The sequence below is a fragment of the Beta vulgaris genome, chromosome 8 (assembly GCF_026745355.1).
Source record: "Beta vulgaris subsp. vulgaris cultivar EL10 chromosome 8, EL10.2, whole genome shotgun sequence".
NCBI classification, from domain to species: domain Eukaryota; kingdom Viridiplantae; phylum Streptophyta; class Magnoliopsida; order Caryophyllales; family Amaranthaceae; genus Beta; species Beta vulgaris.
The window spans coordinates 38,963,698-38,985,361 of NC_079209.1; the positions used below are offsets into that span (position 1 = coordinate 38,963,698).

The following is a 21,664-nucleotide window of genomic DNA, read 5'->3' on the forward strand; positions in this document are numbered from 1 at the left end:
GTATTAAGTCTTACCCACCCCATGTTTGGGTACTTCCATCTCACAAATATTTCAACTCGCTTATTCAGGCTTTACCCCGGGTCTGGCGTTTTACGAGTGAAAGCCAACTCCACTTGATGCACTCTTGCCAAAATGAAGCTTACTTGATCTATTGGAATGCTTGGTCCCGAGTTGAAAGCCCTTTCATTACGCCACCTCCACAACCACCATACCGCGACCCTAAACACTTGCAGCTAGTTACAATCCTTCACACAATTCCCTTAATCAATATTATGTAATATTCAATACTTTAGTGGCAACCTCCAATTAGCATTATGCACATCAATTCCTAACTTACGCCACACCTCAATTGAAGCCGGACAATTTCGAAGGATATGAGCTGCATCCTCTTCGACTTCGCCACACACAAAACATCTTGGGTCCTCCGTTAATTTCCTAAGGAAACGGTTACTATTAGTCATTAGTCTATCTTGACTAGCTAACCATAAGAAGAACTTAATCCGTTAGGGGACATCAACTCTCCACATAGTTCGCCAGCCTCGGACTTCTTCAAATCCTGGTTCGTCGTCCTTCCGAATGAGCTTGAGGGCAGAAGCCAAAGAAAACCCACCTGAAGGCGACCTATTCAAGTAAAGTTCATCGACACACTCCGTATCTTCAATTAACTCATGAGTCGCAATTCGGCCCAGATCTTCTCTCGAAAGAAAATGTGCAAATACATCCCACTTCCACCCCGAATTAGCATCTCACATCTCACGCAATGTCCTATCTTGCACATGTAATGGTGGCTCCACTACTGCTGCTTCCTAGAGTGTTTTATCTGACGCCCATTTGTGATGCCAGAAAAACGTTTTCTGACCATTCCCTACTGCCATGTTCATCCCTTTGCGCACAATATCCACACTACTCATGATCCCACGCCAAGCATTCGACACATTTTTCTCCTTGAACATATCAAGATCACATCTATCATCACAATATTTGGCATGCAACACCCTAGACCACAAGGAATTGGGTTCCATTAACAAGCGCCACCCAAGTTTAGTCAGGAAAGCAGTGTTGGTTTGTCTCATGGCTCGAAGACCCCCTTCCTTCTTCGATTTCGTTATAGAAGCCCATGAAACTAGGTGGATTTTCTTCTCCCACTCCTGAGATCCCCACAGAAAATTTCTAGATTTTCTATCTAGTTCATCACACGTAGTGCGGGGAATCTTTGTTGACTGCGTTCCATACATCGGTATTGAACTTAAGGCTGATTGGATTAACATTACCCGCCCTGCCATAGATAACGTTTTTGCCTTCCAACCTGCTACTTTCCCATTTGTTTTCTCCACCAAATACTAGTAGTCTTTTTTCGACATGCGTCCATTAATCTTAGGAACTCCCAGATACTTCCCCAAGTCCTTGGTCGCTTCCACGCCAAGTTTAGAACAAATTGCATCTCATGTGTCGAGCTTAGTATTCGGAGAAAAATAAATTCTCGACTTGGCAATACTGACCTTACTACCTGATGCCTCGCAAAAAAGATTAAGACAATTCCACATGATCTCAGCTTGTTGCATAGACGCTTCACCAAATAATAAAAGATCACCCACAAAGGCGAGGTTCGTGATTGGTGGCCCATTACGGCTGGTGCGAATTGGCTTCCACTCCCCAAGGGTCACTTCTCTATCTATTAGATGAGCTAAACGTTCCATACAAATAACGTACAGATAAGTAGAGAAAGGGTCTCCTTGTCTAATACCTCGTGACGGGTGAAAGGCCTCCATTGGTTCACCATTCCACAAAATTTGGAGCTTTGCCGAAGTTATACATTTCATGACAATCTCCACCAGAAGTTGCGGTAACTAAATCTCCATCAGAGACTTGAGGATGAAATCCCATCTCAACCTATGATATATATGCTTTCTCGAAATCAATCTTCACCACCGTAGACCCCATCTTTCCTTTCTTGCCTCGCATTGTGTGAAGCATCTCCTGAACAATGATAATATTGTCCGTAATCTGTCTTTTGGGAACAAAGGAGCATTGAGTAGGGGATATGATGATAGGTACAATAGGTTTCAACCTATTCGCAATGACCTTGGTAACTATTTTATACACTATGTTGCAAAGGCCTATGGGACGACATTGATTAGCCTTTCTCAGGGCATCAACTTTGGGGATGAGCACGATAAACGCATCATTAAGACCTTCTGGGAAATCATGCCCTCCAAGAACATCCTTCACCAAAGCAAACACATTAGGTTTCACCACATCCTAGAATTTCTGATAAAATAGGGGTTGAAACCCATCCGGTCCAGGAGCTTTAAAGGGCTTCATATCCTTCACCGCATCCAAAATTTCACAAGGAGCAACCTCGCGAGCCAATTGTTCTATATCCGTGGACGGTAGTGTGGGGAAATAGTCATTAAGCAAATCTACCCTGACATTTCGAGCATTGTCATCTTGAAATAATGAACTCCAATATTGTAACACTAAATCCTTCACCTGGCCTCGATCCGTAACCCAATTATCGTTATTATCCGTTAACGCCTCAATGCTATTATGACGTCGCCTGATAACTGTGGCAAGATGGAAATAACGAGTATTACGATCGCCATCATATATGGCTTCCACACGCAATTTCTAGAACCACATCATTTCTTCAGCATTTAAAACTTCATCCATCTCTCGTCGTAGCTTAGCCTCAAGTTTAATAAGATGTTGTTGTCTACCTTGTGCAAGGATTTTTTGGACACTTTCCAGATGAGCCCATAATTCAGATATCTTACGAAATATGTTATAAAATTCATGCTTGTTCCATCCTTGAAGTTTCGAGGCAAATTCTTTCAAGAAGGGCACAAGAGGAGTAGATTGCTTCCATTGCTCATACACATCCGTGTAGAAATTATCATGATTCAGCCAAGCTGCCTGAAATCGAAAAGGTTTAACAACACATGGAAGCGGTGCAAACCCGCTCGTACTAATGAGGATAGGACAATGCTCCGAGCTCTCCTTTGGCAAATTTCTAACTGCTCCTTCAGAAAACCGAAGCCTCCAATCATCATTAACTAACCCACGATCCAATCTAGCTGACTTGAAAGTCTCAGCCGAGTTGCCTCTAAACCAAGTATGTGCTGGACCTGAGCAGCCCAGACCAATGAGGTTATTGTTATTTACCCAATTCGAGAACTCCAAACATCTCTTCACCATTTATGAACTCCCAGTTCCATTGCATTCACTCATACACATTGTTTCATTAAAGTCTCCTGCAAGTAACCATGACCCTTTATAGTGAGACTTTATATTTTCAAGTTCTCTCCAAAGATCCTTTCACAAGTACTATTCTGACTGGCGTACACCATTGAAAGCAACCAAGAATCCTCTCCAATTCTCTTAATTTCCACCAACAAATGTTGTGAAGAAGAACCATAAGAGGTAACACCAACCACCGCAGTGTTCCAAAAAAAGCCAAATTCCACCAGAAAAACCTTGGGCCTCCACTCTTAATTGATAATTAAACCCAATTCTATCACAAACTTTTTGGGCCTGGTCTCCGATCAGATGAGTTTCAACAAGGACCAACATAATGGGTCTATTGATTCGAATCGATTCCCGAATCACATAGACCTTATTTCCAGCACCTTGAACATTCCAAATTAAGATCTTGATTGACATATTAAACAATGGAAAGGAAGGGTATCGATCAAACTCATTAAGAGGAATCTGGGGTAGTACCGATAGGTACAATTTCCTCAATGGCCTCATTGGGCCATCCATCACGTAAGGGACCCCACCTTCATCATCACCAGTGGGCTTGGGTGCTCCGGCGGCAGGAACGAGTTCACCTCTATGCTTGCCCCATTTGCTAACGGGTGGACCACTATCAACGTTGGTCCTTTCGATGGCTCTTCCACAAACATCTCTAAAGCCGGTAGCACTCGGGACTCCAGAGAGATGGGAACTTGGGAGGGGTTCATGACCTTTCTGCGCCGGTAGGGGATGCGTGATACGAGGACCACTTGGACTCACTAAATTGGTAGCAATATTTTCCTTCCCACTAACACTTGATCTAGAGGATTTTTTTGGGTAACCTTTTTTATACTTAGCGTTTCGAATAATTGAACCTTTGCTGTTAAAGGACAGAGGAATACGATCCCCACTGACCGAGATTTTAGGAAACATAAGGATAGGATTTCCTTTTTCCAAAGAAATCTCAGGATATGGAGATTCCAAATTTCGTCCCGCCTCGTTGACACAATCCATACTTGATTCGCCTTCCAAAATTGAAACGTTCCTAACACCATCCGGGTTATTTGCGAAACCGTTATTTCCCGCGCTGCAATCGCTCTCCTTTTTTGAATCCTGGGTATGCACCCGACCCGCATCTATTGCCGAGGCTCCACGTTCATATCCATAGGTTAATATATCTCAATGTTCATGGCGTCAACCTGGCCATCTTCCACTTCTCCCCTTGCCTCAGCTCCTTCCTGGTTCAAAGATTCGAATCGGGACCCTGTATTGCTTACTTGATTGTTCTTCCGATAACTGCCAGTTCCATTATACCGGACGCTGCTTTGGTCACCATCCATTTTCTTCTTGATAGAATATTGGTTTGTATCCATCGTCTCTTTCGCCTTAGAAGTATACTTCCTAGTTTGACGTTGGACAAGCATCCATGCGCCGTACGACTTACCGTGTAGTTCTGGGTGCCTATTCTTTGAATTATACCCCACCCTATCAATGGGGTTAGCTTTAGAAAGAGCCTGAGCAACCTCCTCCTGACATTTCTCACCCTGAAACAATGGACAACCATCCTCCTTATGCCAAGGTGCCCGCATTTGAAACATATTAGTTTTAAGCCCTCGTATTGGACCATCCAAACGTGTTTATTCAACTTAAACTTGGACAATAAAGGTTTAGTAAGATCAACCTCAATGCGGAATCGAACATACTGTCCCCTATCCATAGACTCATTAATTTTGATGATTTTTCCAATTTTTGCCCCAATTTTATGTAGAACATGCTTATCAAAATATTCCACTAATATATGTGGAATACGCACCCATGCAGTTAAACTTTTAATAGGAGCCTCATCTGATACAAAATTCGGAGTCCATTTTCTAATGGTGAGATAACTATCTCCACTCATCCATGGTCCAGTGGGTTAGCACAAAGTCATAATCGTCACTATTTGTGAATCTTACGACGTAGTACGCATAACCTACATCTGTTAATGCAATTTCGCCTTTCAGACTCCATTTGGCTTTCAAACGTCTCAAAAGCATCTCATACCCTAAATTTTTATCAAATAACATAATATTAGGGCATTCGTTTCTCAACACTCGAAAGACGGATTATTGGACAAGTGGTGTCCTCCTCCTCTTCATCCGTCATCGGATCATCCTCAGAACTATACTCCCCCGCCAGAGCATCACCTTCAAACAAAGGATTACTTGAATTTCCGAACCCCTTAGCCGTTTGACTATAAGAGTGTTGTTGATTGTTACCAGAAATGGCTTCTATGGAATTAGGGACCATAAACACATCCTCAAGATCCAATGATGGGGAAGGGCTCCATCCCCCTTTGAATTTTTATTCGATCGCTGGAGGAAATCGTTCTCCTCGCTGGTCAAAAGTTTCGGTTGTTCTTTTTCGCTAGAGAGCATTTTCTCTTTTTTAGTCCCATATAAACTGTATGTGATATTGAGAATCTTATTACAAATCTACCAAACGTTTATGCTATACGCATTTTTCTTACCTTTATATATGCAAATAATTTCAAAATCTTACTTCTATTTAATTGTACATGTCAAGTGATTTTTAGAAGAAAAAAAAACATTGAGCAGCGAACACATGTTGTAAATAATAACATAATTACAGTATTGGGAATTGTTTTTTCAGTAGCTTACATTCTTATGCATGCTATTGTTGTAAAACTTACTGCATAATATAATGACTTATTACATGTGAAACTATAACTAATTATATTTAGATAACTTATTATATATGTATATTCTATTGAAAAAATCTATATCTACGATCCAACATTTGGACCATTCACTCAAATTAATGTCATCTTTTAATTATTATTTAATAATCCAACCTTTTAGCATGATCTTCTTATTTTGAATTGTGATAGATTGAAACAGATTGATGACCAACATAGGGTTAATTGGACACATATCTTATTCTTACTCAATTTTTATTTTAACTAACTTAACTAAAACTAATTTAACCACCAACCACACCACCCTAGTGACCAAAAACCACCACCATTTCCACCCTCTTTGAGCCCACCACCCACAAACCACCTTGATTACCAGCCTCCCTTTCTCTCTCATTCCCACCACAAGCACACACCCCAACCCCACATTAGCTTCACCCTTCCAACAAAAATCCACCTGAAACCCCAACTATCACCCGATAACTCCACAATTTTGTCCAGTATTACACACCAGCACCACCACCACCTTCCAACACCATCACCTCTTTCACCATCCTTCGCAAAGCCACCAACACCGATCTCCTCTTTATCCTTCCTTCACAACTCAAAAGCCACCACGACCCATCATTAACCTCAACGAAAGAGTCAGAGTCCAAACGAGATCAAGGGTGGGGGACGGTCACAGGGGGCTCTAAAGGTGGTTTAGAGGATGAGGGTGATAATTTAGGGTTGCATGGGGGAGAGGTGGTCATAGAGTATGGTTGTAGGGGGTGGGGTATCTTCATTGATATCCTTATTATCCATATGTTTTCCTATGAGGGAGAGCTGGATGGTGCAAGTCTTGATAGGTTCCATGTGATCTGTAATACTTTGTGTATTTTTAGTGATGAAATTAAGACAGTTATTCATTTAAAGAAGATGGCCTCAACCCTCACGATGGGTTAGCATAGGTGTTGGCAAGGATGTTGCAAGCTTCATGAGAAGTAGTGGCTTGGGAAAAAAATGGAGGAAAATGGATCAAAGCTTTGATACCATGTAAAGTTTTGAGATAATTCTTTAGTGAGCATTATTAATAGAACTTAGGCAATTTATAGCCAATTACAAGAGTAATAGATTTACATCTAAATATGTGTACATGATTGCTTATATATATGCGTGAAAAGAACTATATACCTCAGTTTATCATAAAAATAAATTAAAGCTTTGTTGTGAATAGAGGTGTTAATAAGCCGAATGGAGACCGAGTCTAGGGTTGTTCGGCTTGGCTCGTAACACTTTAACTCGAACTTATATTAAGCCAAGTCTCGAGCTTCTTCGATGATTTTGCAGTTCAATTTACCTTAAAACTCAACTTGAGTTAAAAATTCATATCACATATATTCTTTGAATAGGTTGAGACTACTTAGTTTGAGTTTTTCACAAGTATTGTGCATAATTTATGTATTAATTTTCTTTTAATTTTTATGATACGAAAAATAAAATAGCGAAAACATATTTCGAGCATGCTCATGAAAATTTCGAATCGACCTTTACTGTGCTCGTCTCTAGAAAATTTCAACGAGTTCGAATAGTTTGCGAGCTACCTAGGCTCCACAAAACCCTAGTTAAGTAATGTCTTACATATATGGGTGCAGAATTGTCATTTTACATGAAATTTGTATGTTGGTGGGATATTACTGTATAATTGATGTAATATAACGTAAAATGCTCAATTATGTTTTTCATGGTTATATCAATAGTTTTCATTTGATAGGTTCATATATATTTATTTATTACAGAAGAAACTTTGTTTGTGGAATTCAATTATAAATAATTGTTTCATCATGGTGATATTCAAATTTTAAATGTCTTATAGTAAATCATGAACTATGCAGGTTATTACTTCACCTCCTACGATGTCGCCACCACCTCCTACGATGTCGCCACCATCTCTCACTGAGGAAAAATTACAAAATTTCTCTACCAATTGCTTGTTTTCATTATTACAATCTATTTTGCAAGCCAATGTCATTCAAAGGGTATGGTTTATACATTGTCTACATGTTACCATATTTTACATGTATTTATATGCTAATTGTTAACTTTTTTTCTCATCTATTCTTTGCAATAGGAAAGCATCTTAAGTTTGATGAAACAAATGTCTTCTAGTTCATTCAATGGTAAATAACATTGTTATTTTTTTTTACTTGCATATAGAACTGTAGTGAATATATTGAGTTTAGATTATGTTCTTATTTTCAACCAATCTTATTGCAGATGGAGGTTGTACAGCTGCGAGTGTTGCATCCATCGAAAAATCTTTGGTAAGACTAGGGAAAAAATGTCTTTAACTTCTTTGTTCTCTAGAATTATTATCTAAATCTTCTAAAGTTAAATATAACTTGGAAAACCATTCCACAACGCAAATGTTAGAGAGATTTTAGAACTAAAGGCCACAGAAAAGTCTGAAGGTAAGAAAACCAATTATTTTTAGTTACCACCTTTATTTTTAGTTAACCATCTCATTATTTTAGTTTGTTGTTTCAATTTATACATGGAGTTTTTAACAAGAATAATACAAACTTTTGATTATTTTTTAATAATACAAACTTTTAGTCAAAATTTCTCCAGTAGGACAATACCGGTTGTTAACTTGTTGTAGAAGGTAACAACTTGAGGTGGTTCAGGTGGGTGGGGGGTTGGAGGAGGAGGGAGAAAGAAGAAAGATCATTTTATAATTTTTGTTGACCTGTTTTACCGATTACAAGTCAACTTGACCTACTGGAGGAACTTTGTTGTAAAGTTTGTATTATTGCGAGAAAACAGGCAAAAGTTTGGATTATTGTAGTTAAAAAATTCTTTATACATCTGGTTTGTTCTTTTCTTATCTACAATCAGCTGATTTCAATACTAATAAGTTCTAGTCGATTCGATGTGATTTGTAAATTCATATTACAACGTAATTTCAAGTACGTTCAAATAATAATGATCAATTTTTTTTTTGCTAAGTAAGATTTATATCATCAAACACCAATTACAACCTAGGCGAACACAAGGCATGGAGAATCAACTAGATTGGATCCCCTAAACCAAGAGAAGGAAATACCAAATCACATGACATAAGGCAATTACTAACCAACCAACAATAAACATAGGAAACATATTACAAGCTCATAAATCAATTGTCATCTCTCCTTGACACTTTTTGAGGTATAACAGCTAATATCCTTAATAATCTAACATGTGCTTCAATCTAATAAGTAGTATGATCTACAATAAGTACACACTGATGCAATAAGCTACTATTCTTCCCCTTCCAAACAAACTACACAACAATAACAATAACTCCAACGTACCATATTCTTCGCTTCTAAAATTTGGACTCCCTGCTATTCTTAATCTATCTAAATAGATGATGTAAATCTTATATCACTGCTTGGATTTCCAGCTAACTTTTGATCTTAACTTAAATAACTTTAACTAAATTGACATTTGAAAAATAATTGGTGATGATCCTCCATGCCATCCCCTCATAACAAACAGTCAACATTTTGCACTGAGGCGTATCCTAGCCATCTTATGTATATCATGTAATTTGGCTTGCACTGCTAAGCCAATGAACCATGGTTAGGAATACTCAATCGTTTCCACACCATCTTATCTCAAGGAATTCTTAGTCATCTCCAACACGATTATCATACGCAAGATTCACAGAAAAAGTAAGCATATCACTAAACTCTTCCTCAGTATACATTTGCTTCATTTGTTCTTTGACTTAACACACTTTTCTCCATTAGCAACTTGCCTTGCATTAGGTTTATAATTCCACCACTCATCCCTTTTAATCTAAATTGAGTTGATCCATTTCATCCAAACATTGTCTTGTTTGGAATCGATGGCCCATACATATATACTTTCTCATATTTGCTATATTCTAAATTAATATATCTCTAAAACAAGTCCTCCATTGGCTTTACCATTATAAACCTTTAAGAATTCCTGTAGAACACTCCTCGGAAGGATGAATACTTAAGATCAATACATGTGTAAACTTATCAAAAATTCTAGTAGTGTAGGATAAACGCCTATTACTCCACACTCTAATTCTTTCAGTCATCTTCTCAACCAACACCTTACGCCGAGCTCTATACATCTTCTTATAACAAATTGACACACCTAAATACTTGAAAGGTAAGGAACTCTTGACAAATCTAGAAGCTTTAACAACTCTCTTCACATGTCAGAACTAAACATTAACGATTTCTGAATATTTGCTTTCAAAATAGAGGAATTAGAAAATAATTTAAAGGCTCTCATCATCAAATAAATGGATGTATAATAATGTCCTTGAATCTTAGAAGGAATTGTAATTGCTCCTTCTCACTCATCTTTTTCAAAATTATTAACAAAAGTTCCATGCAAATAATAAAATGCAAAGGTGACCTAGGATCACCTTGGCTCAATCCTCTTGCGGATTTGGAGAAACCCTTCATTGAGCCACATATCACTAAGGAAAACATATAAGTAGTGACAGACTCCACCACTAGACTCACAAAACAATCAGAAAATCCTAAGTGAGTCAAAATTTGAGACAAAAGCTCTCAATCCACTATATCATAAGCCTTTTGCAGATTTAACTTGAACAACCAACTTAGACTAATTTTCTCCTGCCAGAGTGCTTAACCATGTATTGGATAACCATGATGTTATGCACTATACATCTTCGATGGACAAATCATCCTTGATTTTCAATGATCAAATCAGGGAAAACTTGCCTCAATCGTTTAGAATTTACTTTGATGATACACTTATATTTGGCATTACAGTAAGATATATGCCCAAATTTACTTACATTGTTAGGACATTTGGTCTCAGGAATCAATAATTAATAACAGTGGTATTTAGTTCTTTAAGCAGCTCTCCACCTTGCAAAACATCTAGCGCAGTAGCAACATCATCTTCTCCCACCATCTTCCAGTTTTCTCTATAGGATAAGGATCCAAATCCATCTGGCCCATGGGGCCTTACAGCCAAAAAGGACTTCTTCTCTTGTTAAGTTGTATGAGAAGCTATAAGATAGATATATGCTAATATACAACCAAATATCCACTCTAAACAATCTGTTAAAGAACAAAAGTATAATGTGAGTGAGCAGTGCCAAGCATGTTTGTGTAATAAGAAAGGAATGATGAAGTAACAACGTAATGAGAGTCCTGCCACACTTCATTTTCATCATGTATGTTGTACACATGATTCTAGATTATTCTAGCCTATAATACTTTGATGGAATAAAGTTGTACTTTTGATACCAAATTTGCTCCACTCTATCTTTGCTTTGTGTGTCAAACATTTCTCATATATTGGATGCTTTATATTATATTCTTTCGTAGCTGCAAACTCATCTTTAGCATATTGGGTCTGATTAGGATACTTATGCGTTAAATTATTAGCCTCCATTAGCTCATGATGAGCCCTCAATTCTACTGCTTGAATCTCATAAAACCAATTTTATTCAACTCCTCCAATGTTGCTTTCACCATCTTAAGTTTCTTCATTACAATATACAACTTAGCCTCATGTACTTCATTTAACAAAGCATTCCTAACAATTTCACTAAAGTGAAGAGCTAATCTCCACATCGAGAAATATTTGGAAAACTTTTTACCTTCCTCGTCTCTTAGGTACGTAATGAGCAGTGTAGGTGACTGTTCAGATTCAATTAAATTTTGAAAGTAATCTTGTGCAGAAACATATATATCTTTCTAAGCTTGGTTTGCCATAACCCTATCCGACTTAGAAAAAAATTCTTACATTACCTTGTTACTTATTATTCCAACTGAAAAAAATTCCACGTGCTTTTAAATATCCTCTACTTCATAGTCTTGAGATCCAATATTTTTACTTTCCTAACTTGAGTCACAATCCATCATACATAACTTAATATCCATTATTTGTACTTTCCTAACTTGAGATCCGACCCTATCATGTTCATAAGATAGTTGAAATCTCCACACAAGAGTCATAGAGAATCAAGATTGAGCTTCTTGAAATCTTGCCACAACTGCTCTTCTCTTATTGTTCTTTTAGTGAAAGCATATATAAATGAGCAATAAAATCCATCTAAGCCACTTATAGGCGAAACAAAACATAGAATGAATTGATTAGAACAACTTCCTATATTAATAGTAAAGCTTCGTGACTTTCAAGTTAGGAGAATCCGGCCACCGTTATGAAAAATGGAATTTGAAGTGAAACACTAGCCATTTAACATCTTGTAATAAAGACTACTAATATTAGTAGCCTTTACCTTAGTTTCCAAGAGACTAACGAGTCCAACAAAAAAATTGTGAACATATGCTTTCAACTCGTTATATTTCCCAACATTGTTAATCCTTTGAACGTTCCAGCATAATATTCTCATTATGTATGGAACGATCCTCCCTTCCATGTTCTTGAACTCCATCTACCTCTAAAGAAGTCCCCACTTCTTGTGCTTGTTGAACTCTCTCACCTATTCCAGCATTGAGGGCTTGGAATGTAATAATCTCTTTTACAGAAGAAAGTCCCACCTTATAGGTTTGAGAGCCATTTGAAATTCTTCCTGATCCACCTCAATAGGTACTTCGTTGAAAAAACTACAACCTTATTCGTAACTACTTGAGGATCTTGGAGAGCTTTCTTTTGAATCCAAACTTTTCTAGTTCTCACCACCTTGTAATCCTTCATTGCATGCCCAATGCCAATACAATTATTGCATTGGCTTGGTTCCAAGATGCACCAAAAACATCATTTGCTAAGATGTTTTTATGGATGACTGACAAAGTGAATAATGATGAGCTGCGGTATTTTGTTACATTAGCATGGGCAACATGGACCTGTAGGAACAAAGAACTTTTCAAAGCATCCCCTCGTTCACCCCATACACTTAGTGGCTGGCTTTTGCAAGCTTGTGGAAGACACTCGTGCATACTCAAAGAAGACAAATGGCTCGTTGCAGCTTCACTAAGCCATACCCTCTGCTATGGAGTGGAAGAAACCAGACTTTGGTTGGGTAAAAGTCAAAGTCGATGCTTATGTGGGTGTGAATGGAGTTGTGGGACTTGGAGTCAGTATAGGCGATTGACAAGGAACTTTGTTGGTGACAGCAACAACTCGAACGAGTGTAGCGTGGGATGCTCGTATAGCTGAACCCACGGTTGCACGGTATGGAGTCATTATAGCTCGGAATATTGGTTTTACCAAATTATGCTTAGTAGGTGATGCGTTGTATGTTATCTCAACCATAACCAGGAAATAAATGGGTTATGCTCCTATTTTCTCTCTATTCTCGGATGTATTTGCTTTCTCTTGTTGTCATGTTAGGAGAGCGGGAAACACCATCGCGCACTTAATGGCAAAGTGGAATGTTAATTTCAATTCTGAAATAGTTTGTACGAACTATTTTTCGCAAAGTATTCTATCTTTGGTGGAAATGGATTTAGTTTAATCAAACGGTTCTCGCGTTTCCTCTCAAAAAACCTTATAAATTACCCATATGCATCAAATCCTGAGCCAAGAATAATTATATCTCTTGTATTGTACTCAAGAATAATTGACAAGGCAATGATACTCGACTCAAACTCTAACATCCACATAAGCAATTAATAATATTGATTAAGTAATATAGGTAATTAAACTATGTGTTATGATAATATTGCAAAGTACATAGCATACTAATGAGAATTGGTGCTAAGAATAATTTATTCTTCAGGATCAATTTCTTGATGCTAACTCATTGCTTAAGTGCCAGCAAAGCTACATGGATCTTTGCTCATTCTTGCGATACACGTATTATTGGTAGAGCTAAGTTGTGAAACGATCAAGCTTGACTCGACTCGGTAGTGACCATAACAAAGGGTCTAAATGTGTCCATGTAAAATTGAGGTGAGACATGAGTGTTAGCTAATGTGAATATAGGAAGTTTGTATACTTTAACTGCTTTTTTAGTTAGGGGTGCTTTTACGCATAAATTCCTCTTAGAATAATGCAACCAAATTATTAGGTCACATTATACTAATTTTATTAAAAAAGTTGACATTCCTCACACAAGAAACACATCTAGACGCTTATTGACTAGTGAACCCATAGAACTTTGACTAAGTTTTTGAGTTTGCACCACTGAAATTGCCATTAAAGATTTAGTCTAGCCTAAATCAGTGCGGCGTATACTTGTAATCTCATGAAAATCTAGTCACATAAAAATTCTAGATTACGTTACATATTTCACACAAGAGACACTTGAAGTAAACTTACATGTACACCATATCTAAGCTCATTTACATTTTACACGATACCGTCGCTCATAACATTACCTTACTATAATATGGATGTTAAAAATTATCTAAACAAGTAAGCATGGTTGCTACATACAATCCATAGCTACTAAACATATCACTCTCAATTACCTTAAACACCACCCCCTTCCTTTCCAACACATATATCCTTCCCCACTTATCATTCACTATACTTTATTTGAATGTTTTTGGATATCAAGAATTCAATTGCTTAGAGTAATGAACTTGTAACTTCAAGCCTTATCATGCAGAAAATTATATAACAAGTTATAACTTGTAATTTTATGTCAATATTTCATACAGACGAAAGTTGTCCTTTCTGTTTTGTCCAAAATCCACCATTGAGAACCTAGAGTTTTAATTGTTTGGCTAATAAATTTTCTTAAATTAAATTTGGTTGAATCTTGTGATTATTCATTCCATCTTGTGACGTGAGGAGAGTTTAAGGTCTCCAGATTCCTTGGATCTCTAATTTCAAGACCTTTCTACACTTGCTAAATGTTTCAAAGATAAAAAAACAATTATAGATATAGAAACCCAGAATGATTAGAAGAAAGAAAATTTTATATGTTTTAGATAAAAAAAAAAATAGATCAAAGTGAAGGGTCTGATGACTTGATGGGGGGAAAAGGACACAACGGAAACGTTTTATGTCAATATTTCATATACTTTACATGTAGAGCTGATAAATGGGTCAATCGTGTCAAATTCGTGTTAAGTTTACAGGTAAATGGGCAACAATCCCTAAGTCTAACCTAATTCGTTTGTTAAACGGGTTATTTTACCCATTTATTAATTCGTTTATCAAGCTGTATATATACATAAACCAAAGGAATCCACCTCATGTATGTTTTAACCCAGTTCTTATATAATAACATCTTATCGAAATAAACCAAATCAAACAACCAAAGAATAAATCTTATATACTTAAGAAAAATATGCAAACTATTTCAAGCCAAACTAACAATTTTGTTTTTGATCCATATGAGCCACGAAGATAGTACAACTTAAAAATATTAATAGTAGCATAGTAATTGAACGTGTTATAGTGTTGGGGTGCGGGTTACAGAGTTCAACCCTAACCTAACCCGTTTAGTAAATATGTTTTGGCGGGGAACCCGTTTACTTAAATGGGTTAAATCTGAACCCAAACCCACTAATTGTTCCCGAGTTTGGGCTAAGTTAGCCGGTCATGTGAAATTTTACTATCTCTACTTATATAATGCAAGTGCTAAATTTTCATAAATTTATGTGAAACACAAAAAAAGTAGCTAGGCGGTCGTACAATATACAGGAATTAGATTTATTTTGTCCATACAATGTACTAGAAATCCTACCAATTGTTTCTTACATATTATTGTATGGTATCAGGTTCAATAAATTAATGAATTTTCACAAAATATTAGTAAATCTCAAAAATGAATATTTGTTAGTTCGAATTGTTTCTTTGAATTGATTAGTACATTCTATTCCAACATTTTTATGTCTACGGAGGTCACCGGAGCCCGGAGGGGGGGTGGGGGAGAGGAAGGAAATACTTACGACCCGTTTGGTAAGAGGTTATAAATGGTGGGAATGGTAATGCATTATAGTGTAAATTTGTACTAGAAATCCAATGTCATTACCAATGGTAATGCTACTTAATCACAAGATATCCATTTTCTTCCTAAAATCTCATTACTATCTATTACCACTTGGGAAGGTGGTATTAGGTGGTAATGAAAATTTATAAAGGAAAACCCATGTTTTGTGATAAAATTTCATTCCCATGGTTATGGACATGTGAAAATCTTTACAAATTTACACTAAATTTCATTACCATTACCACTATTTATAACCACTAACCAAACGGAATGTTAATGTTTAGTAGATGGAAATATTAAAGGTTTGAGGGATACCTTAAGTAATTAGGAATTGTGTTTAGCAGTCTCCGTAAATCCATCCTAGGAAATAATGAAAACTTCTTATAAACATATTTATATCAATATATCGAAAAAGAAACTATGTGCTTGACATGATAGAAGAAAGATAGGCATTCTCTACAAAATCCTTATAATGTAGTATGTGGTTACGAGATACCATGCAAGATACTATAGTTTCTTATCCATGCACTATAATGTATATACTACTCTGTTTGAAAACAATGTTCCACTACCTTTTTAATTCCTCATTCTAAAAGAAAAAAAAAACATGTGAAGAGGTGCACATAGATGGACTGAAAATAGGAATTAGTAGCCCATGCGAGGTGGGAGTATGAGGTTGATTTTAGTCTCTTACATTATATAAAAACTACAATATCAATTGTTAAAATAATCATTGAAAGAAAGTGAAATATCTATTTATAAGCACCAAAAGTAATATTATAATTGTGAGAATGTTTTTTCTCTCTGAAATATACTCTCAAAATTTTGTTATCCTTGTAGATTGAGGCTAGTCATGATCGAGAGAAACTACTACTCCAAGAGATTACAACACTACAAGGGAGGTAATTAAATTGGCCATAATTATATTTATTACGCACATGCAATTAAGTTCAAAATCATCTCTTCATGTAATTGGATATTTCAGGTTGATTCGTATTGAAGAAGAGCTCCAAAAATCTAAACTTCAAGTTGCACATGTCGATGATGGTTGACTTTAGAAATGAATTACGAAAGATGGAAGACTAGTCTCTAGTTTAATAATACAAATGACAGCATTTATACAAGGCATGATTATTGTGGAACTATTTTTCTTCATTATATCTAGGCAAGTCTAATCTCCTAAGGCATTGTACAGATTGAATTTGAAGACATTATGTTATTTGTACATAATATTTATAATGACGATCAAGACTTTACCCATATAAAATTGTGCATGTCACTTTATATATACATAACTAGTACTTTTGGCCTGAGCGATGCTCCGAGCAGTTACAATTATCAAATATATTATTAATCATAAGTTTTATATTTGATTTTATTAGGTTTTCGTAATTTTTTTTCTAGCGCAAAATTGGAAAATGGACGTTATAGTGCGATAAATTGTTTTAAAAAAAATCCAAGGAATTGGAGATAAATATATTAATTTCAATAGAATTAGAGTAAAAGAATGTTATTATCTTAATAAAAGTATTAGAGATCAAAAGGCTTTATCTATGCCTTAATAGTTGATAAAAAATGGAACAAGGAAAAAAGTGGGCAATGAAATGGAGACATTTTTCTAGTTAGATACCTGGATCGAATCAGCCCCTCTCAAAATCATCTTCCCAAGATTATTCTCCATCACTACAAACAAGCATGCCTCAATAAACTCCATGGGTTTTTGGAATGGTTTTTCGTGGTGCAGGAATTTTTTCATGGAATAGAAATCTTCGAATTCGTGACATTGAGGAACGAAATTCCCTTCAACTGTTAGGTGTGATCAATGAGAGAACCGGATATCCCCACCCCCTCAAACTTATCCAGTATTTGGAAGTTCATAGTCATGTCCCTGAGTGATTGAGCCATATCCGAAAAGAAAGAGAAGATTAAACTAATAGATTGGTAGGTGTGATCAATGAGAGAACCGGATATCCCACTCCAAGGCACGGAAACTACGGTTTCCTATTAGTTTAATTTCGTCCCTCTATGATCACCGGGTTTCCACAAAATAACTAATGAGATACGATGGAGAGAACAATTCATTTAGATGATCTTCTAAGTGACTCAACAAGAACTTGTGTTTTGAGTTTGTGAAGAACACACAAGAGAAATTAGCAAAGTTTCTCTCAAGCAAAGCAAGAAGTTTTGAGTATAAGAAAATCTGAATTTTCTTCTATATCTCTCCTCATAGGAATCACAAAGGTTATATAGGAAATATACCCTTCATAGATTAGAGTGGTTACTTTCATAACCCCCCCTTTAATCACTGATTAAGGACCTTTAATCCACTGATTAAAGGATCCTAATAGCCATTAAACGGATAACATACACGTCACAACGGTTGAAAACCGCCAAAGCATCTTTTCACGTTCCAAGGCAGAAGACACGTCGCGACTCGCAAAATAGCTCACGAGTCGTGAGGCCCAGGTCGCGACCCGCGACGGCCCCCAGGTCGCGACCCGCGACCAGCTTCTGTTTTTCCTTGTTTTCAACGTGCCTTTGCAACTTTGTCTACTCTAATATTTTGCATACTAGACCTCCTCCTCTTCTAGTATATGACCATATGAGCATAATAAAACCCATTACCCTATAAATGTTCCAACAATCCTCCTCCCATTTATAGGGTAATGTTGAAAAGTTTCCAACATGGTATAAATCACAAACACTCATGTTCATGCATCATGGAAATATCTAACGATTGAATTTCCATTTAGTAAAAGTAACTTTAAAATAATTTCGATCATAATGATAGACAAAGCTTTGAATCATATAGCCACTACAAATTATTAAAGATATATTGATACACATAAACATAAACTAGGTTCTTTAACCTCCGACACCTATGAAGCCTTGGTGTCCATATCCATTCATAAGCGCTCCAAGTCAAGCCTTAGACTTGGTGAAGCAGCCAAACCTCTAGCTTATATATGTAAGTCTTTACGAACATGCTCCTACAATTGAGCACTTTATCAAAGATTTATTAAGAATAAATTCAACCTCTTTGACATTGTAGCAACAAGCACTAACCTCGTGATGTATTAAACAAGTGCTCCCAACCTTCCAGAGAAGTATTGTCCTCTTTGAATTTGAGTTCTAACATTGTATTAGACATCAAATAGAGCTTTCCTTCACCATAGGTTGTTCAATAGGCTTAAGACCAATCCCTTTGTTCATTTTGTTCACTAGTTTCCTTGACAACGGTTTAGTAAACGTATCTGCCAAGTTCAAACTAGAACAAACAAAATTAATAGTTATACAACTATTCCTTATCATTTCCCGCACATAGCTATGTCTAAATCCAATGTGCCTTGACTTGCCATTGTAGACTTCGCTATAAGCTTTAGCTATGGTTGATGCACTATCACAATGGATAGCAAGCGGTGACATAGACTCATAAGTCAACCTCACTCAACACATTCCTTAGCCATTCCGCTGCTTGGTAACAAGAAGCCAAAGCAATGAATTCCGATGCCATAGTGGAATCTGTTATACATGTTTGCTTCTTCGATGCCCATGAAATAGCACCTCCTCCAAGAAGAAACACCCAACCGCTAGTGGATGAATAATTTCCTTGTAACCTTCTAAGATAGAAGGTTCTCTTTTGTAAGTTATGACATAGTCCAAGGTCTTATTCAAGTACTTTATTTAACACTCTTCTCAATGCTTGCCAATGCAACATACTAGGATTACTAGTATACCTACTGAGCTTGCGAATAGAAAAAGCTATATCCGGCCGAGTGCTAGTCATAGCATATATCAAGCTTCCAATTAAGCTTGCATACTCCAGTTGTGAAATAGGAGTACCACTACTCAGAACCAAGTGAATACTAGGATCCATGGGAGTAGCAAAATGAGTTGAATTTGGCTCATTAAACCTCTTGACCACCTTCTCAATATAATGAGATTGTGATAAAGAAATAGACCTTTTTCCTCTCATTATTCTAATACCTAGAATAACATCCGCTTCACCCAAATCTTTCATGGAGAAGCTAGAAGAGAGAAAGACTTTGGTTTTTTCCACTTGTTCTAAATCAGTCCCAAATATAAGCATATCATCAACATATAAGCAAATTATAAATCCTTTACCGTTATTATCAAAGTTGCTATACTTATCGGACTAATTTATTTTGAACCCACTAGACAAAACAACCTCATCAAATTTTTGATGCCATTGCTTAGGTGCTTGTTTAAGACCATACAAAGATCTAACTAATTTGCAAACTTTAGTTTCTTGACCTTTGACCATTAAGGAAAGCAGTTTTTACATACATTTGGTGAATTACTAGACCATGAATCGCAACTAATGCTATCAAAAGTCTAATAATAGCTATTCTATCTACTGGAGCATAAGTGTCAAAGTAATCGATACCATATCTTTGCCTGAAACCTTGGACCACTAACCGGGCCTTGTGTTTTAGTATGGTTCCATCGATTTTCTTTTTCCTTACAAAAATCCATTTACAACCTAGAGGTTTGCAACCGGAAGGTAAATTAGCTAAAATCCAAGTATGATTACCCATTATTGAATCCATTTCATCATTCATTGCCTCTTTCCAGAAAGCAGAATCATGAGACTTCATAGCCTCGTCAAAGGTCCTAGGATCCTCCTCCATATTGTAACAATTTGAGTCAAAATTGACTCCCTTGACCCTTCAACTAAATATAGTTGAAAATACGGTCCAAAAGATTTCTCTTTTTTAATTCTTTTACTTTTTCTAATTTCTGGTGTTGTAGTATCATGATCATTAGAAATGTCATCCACAACATTGGAACTACTAGTACTAGGTATCCTTTGGTCTTGGAATCGATGAGAACCGAGTCTCATGAAATATTGCATCCCTTGACTCTATCACGGAATGGATAAAGACAAAGTCATTGGGCTCAATTACATAAAACCTATAGGCTTTGTTATGTACCGCATAGCCTATAAAAATGCAATCAATTCCTTTTTCACCTAAAGTTTTCCTTTTAGGTTCCGTCAATTTGACAATTGCCCTACAACCCCATACCTTAAGGTAATTGAGATTAGGTTTTTTACACCAAAGTTCATAAGGGGTAGTCTTATTCCTTTTATTAGGAACTCATTTTAATATATACCATGCAGTTAAAATTGCATCACCCCAAAATTCGTCATTAAGACCGAATTAGAAAGCATAGTATTAACCATTTCTTTTAGGGCCCTATTTTTCCTTTCCGCTATACCATTACTTTGAGGTGAGTATGGGCGTTGTTTCATGAATTACACCAATGAACTAAAATAACTGGATTATAGTATTCACCACCCCTATCGTTCGAAGTCTTTTAACTTTTATTAAGTTGAGTTCCACTTCGTTTAAAGGTCTTAAACTTTTCTAGTGCTTCATCTTTAGTAAATAATAAATATATGTAACAAAACCTTGAAAAATCATCAATAAAAGTTACAATATATTTTTATTTCCAAAGAAGGTGAACTATGAAAGTCACACAAGTCACTATGCACCAATTCAGCAAACCGTTTGTCTAGTCACACTAGGATAAGGATTTTTTGTAATTTTATTTAGCATGCAATGTAACACTTCTCTAACTTTAAATCGAAAGGAGGTATTAACCCATTTTAGACATGTCATATAATCTACGATAATTCACATGACATAACGATTGTGCCATAGAGAAGAAACTCAAGCATGTAAATAGAACTAGTATCAATTTTATTATAATACTAAATTTAAACATTCCATTACAAAAGAAACCTTGTCCAACAAAATACCACCCTTGGAAATAAAAACTTATCCGACTCAAAAAAAACTTTAAAACCAACTTAT

At 36.4% G+C, this 21,664-nt stretch overlaps 1 long non-coding RNA gene across 1 annotated transcript; it reads left to right on the top strand.

The window, feature by feature from the left end:
- Positions 1 to 8,034: 8,034 nt before the first annotated feature.
- On the top strand, positions 8,035 to 17,063 carry LOC125492552 (uncharacterized). The gene is made up of 4 exons (XR_007269164.2): positions 8,035 to 8,088; positions 8,186 to 8,232; positions 16,665 to 16,726; positions 16,810 to 17,063. It is a non-coding gene; the product is annotated as an uncharacterized LOC125492552 (long non-coding RNA).
- Positions 17,064 to 21,664: the final 4,601 nt, after the last annotated feature.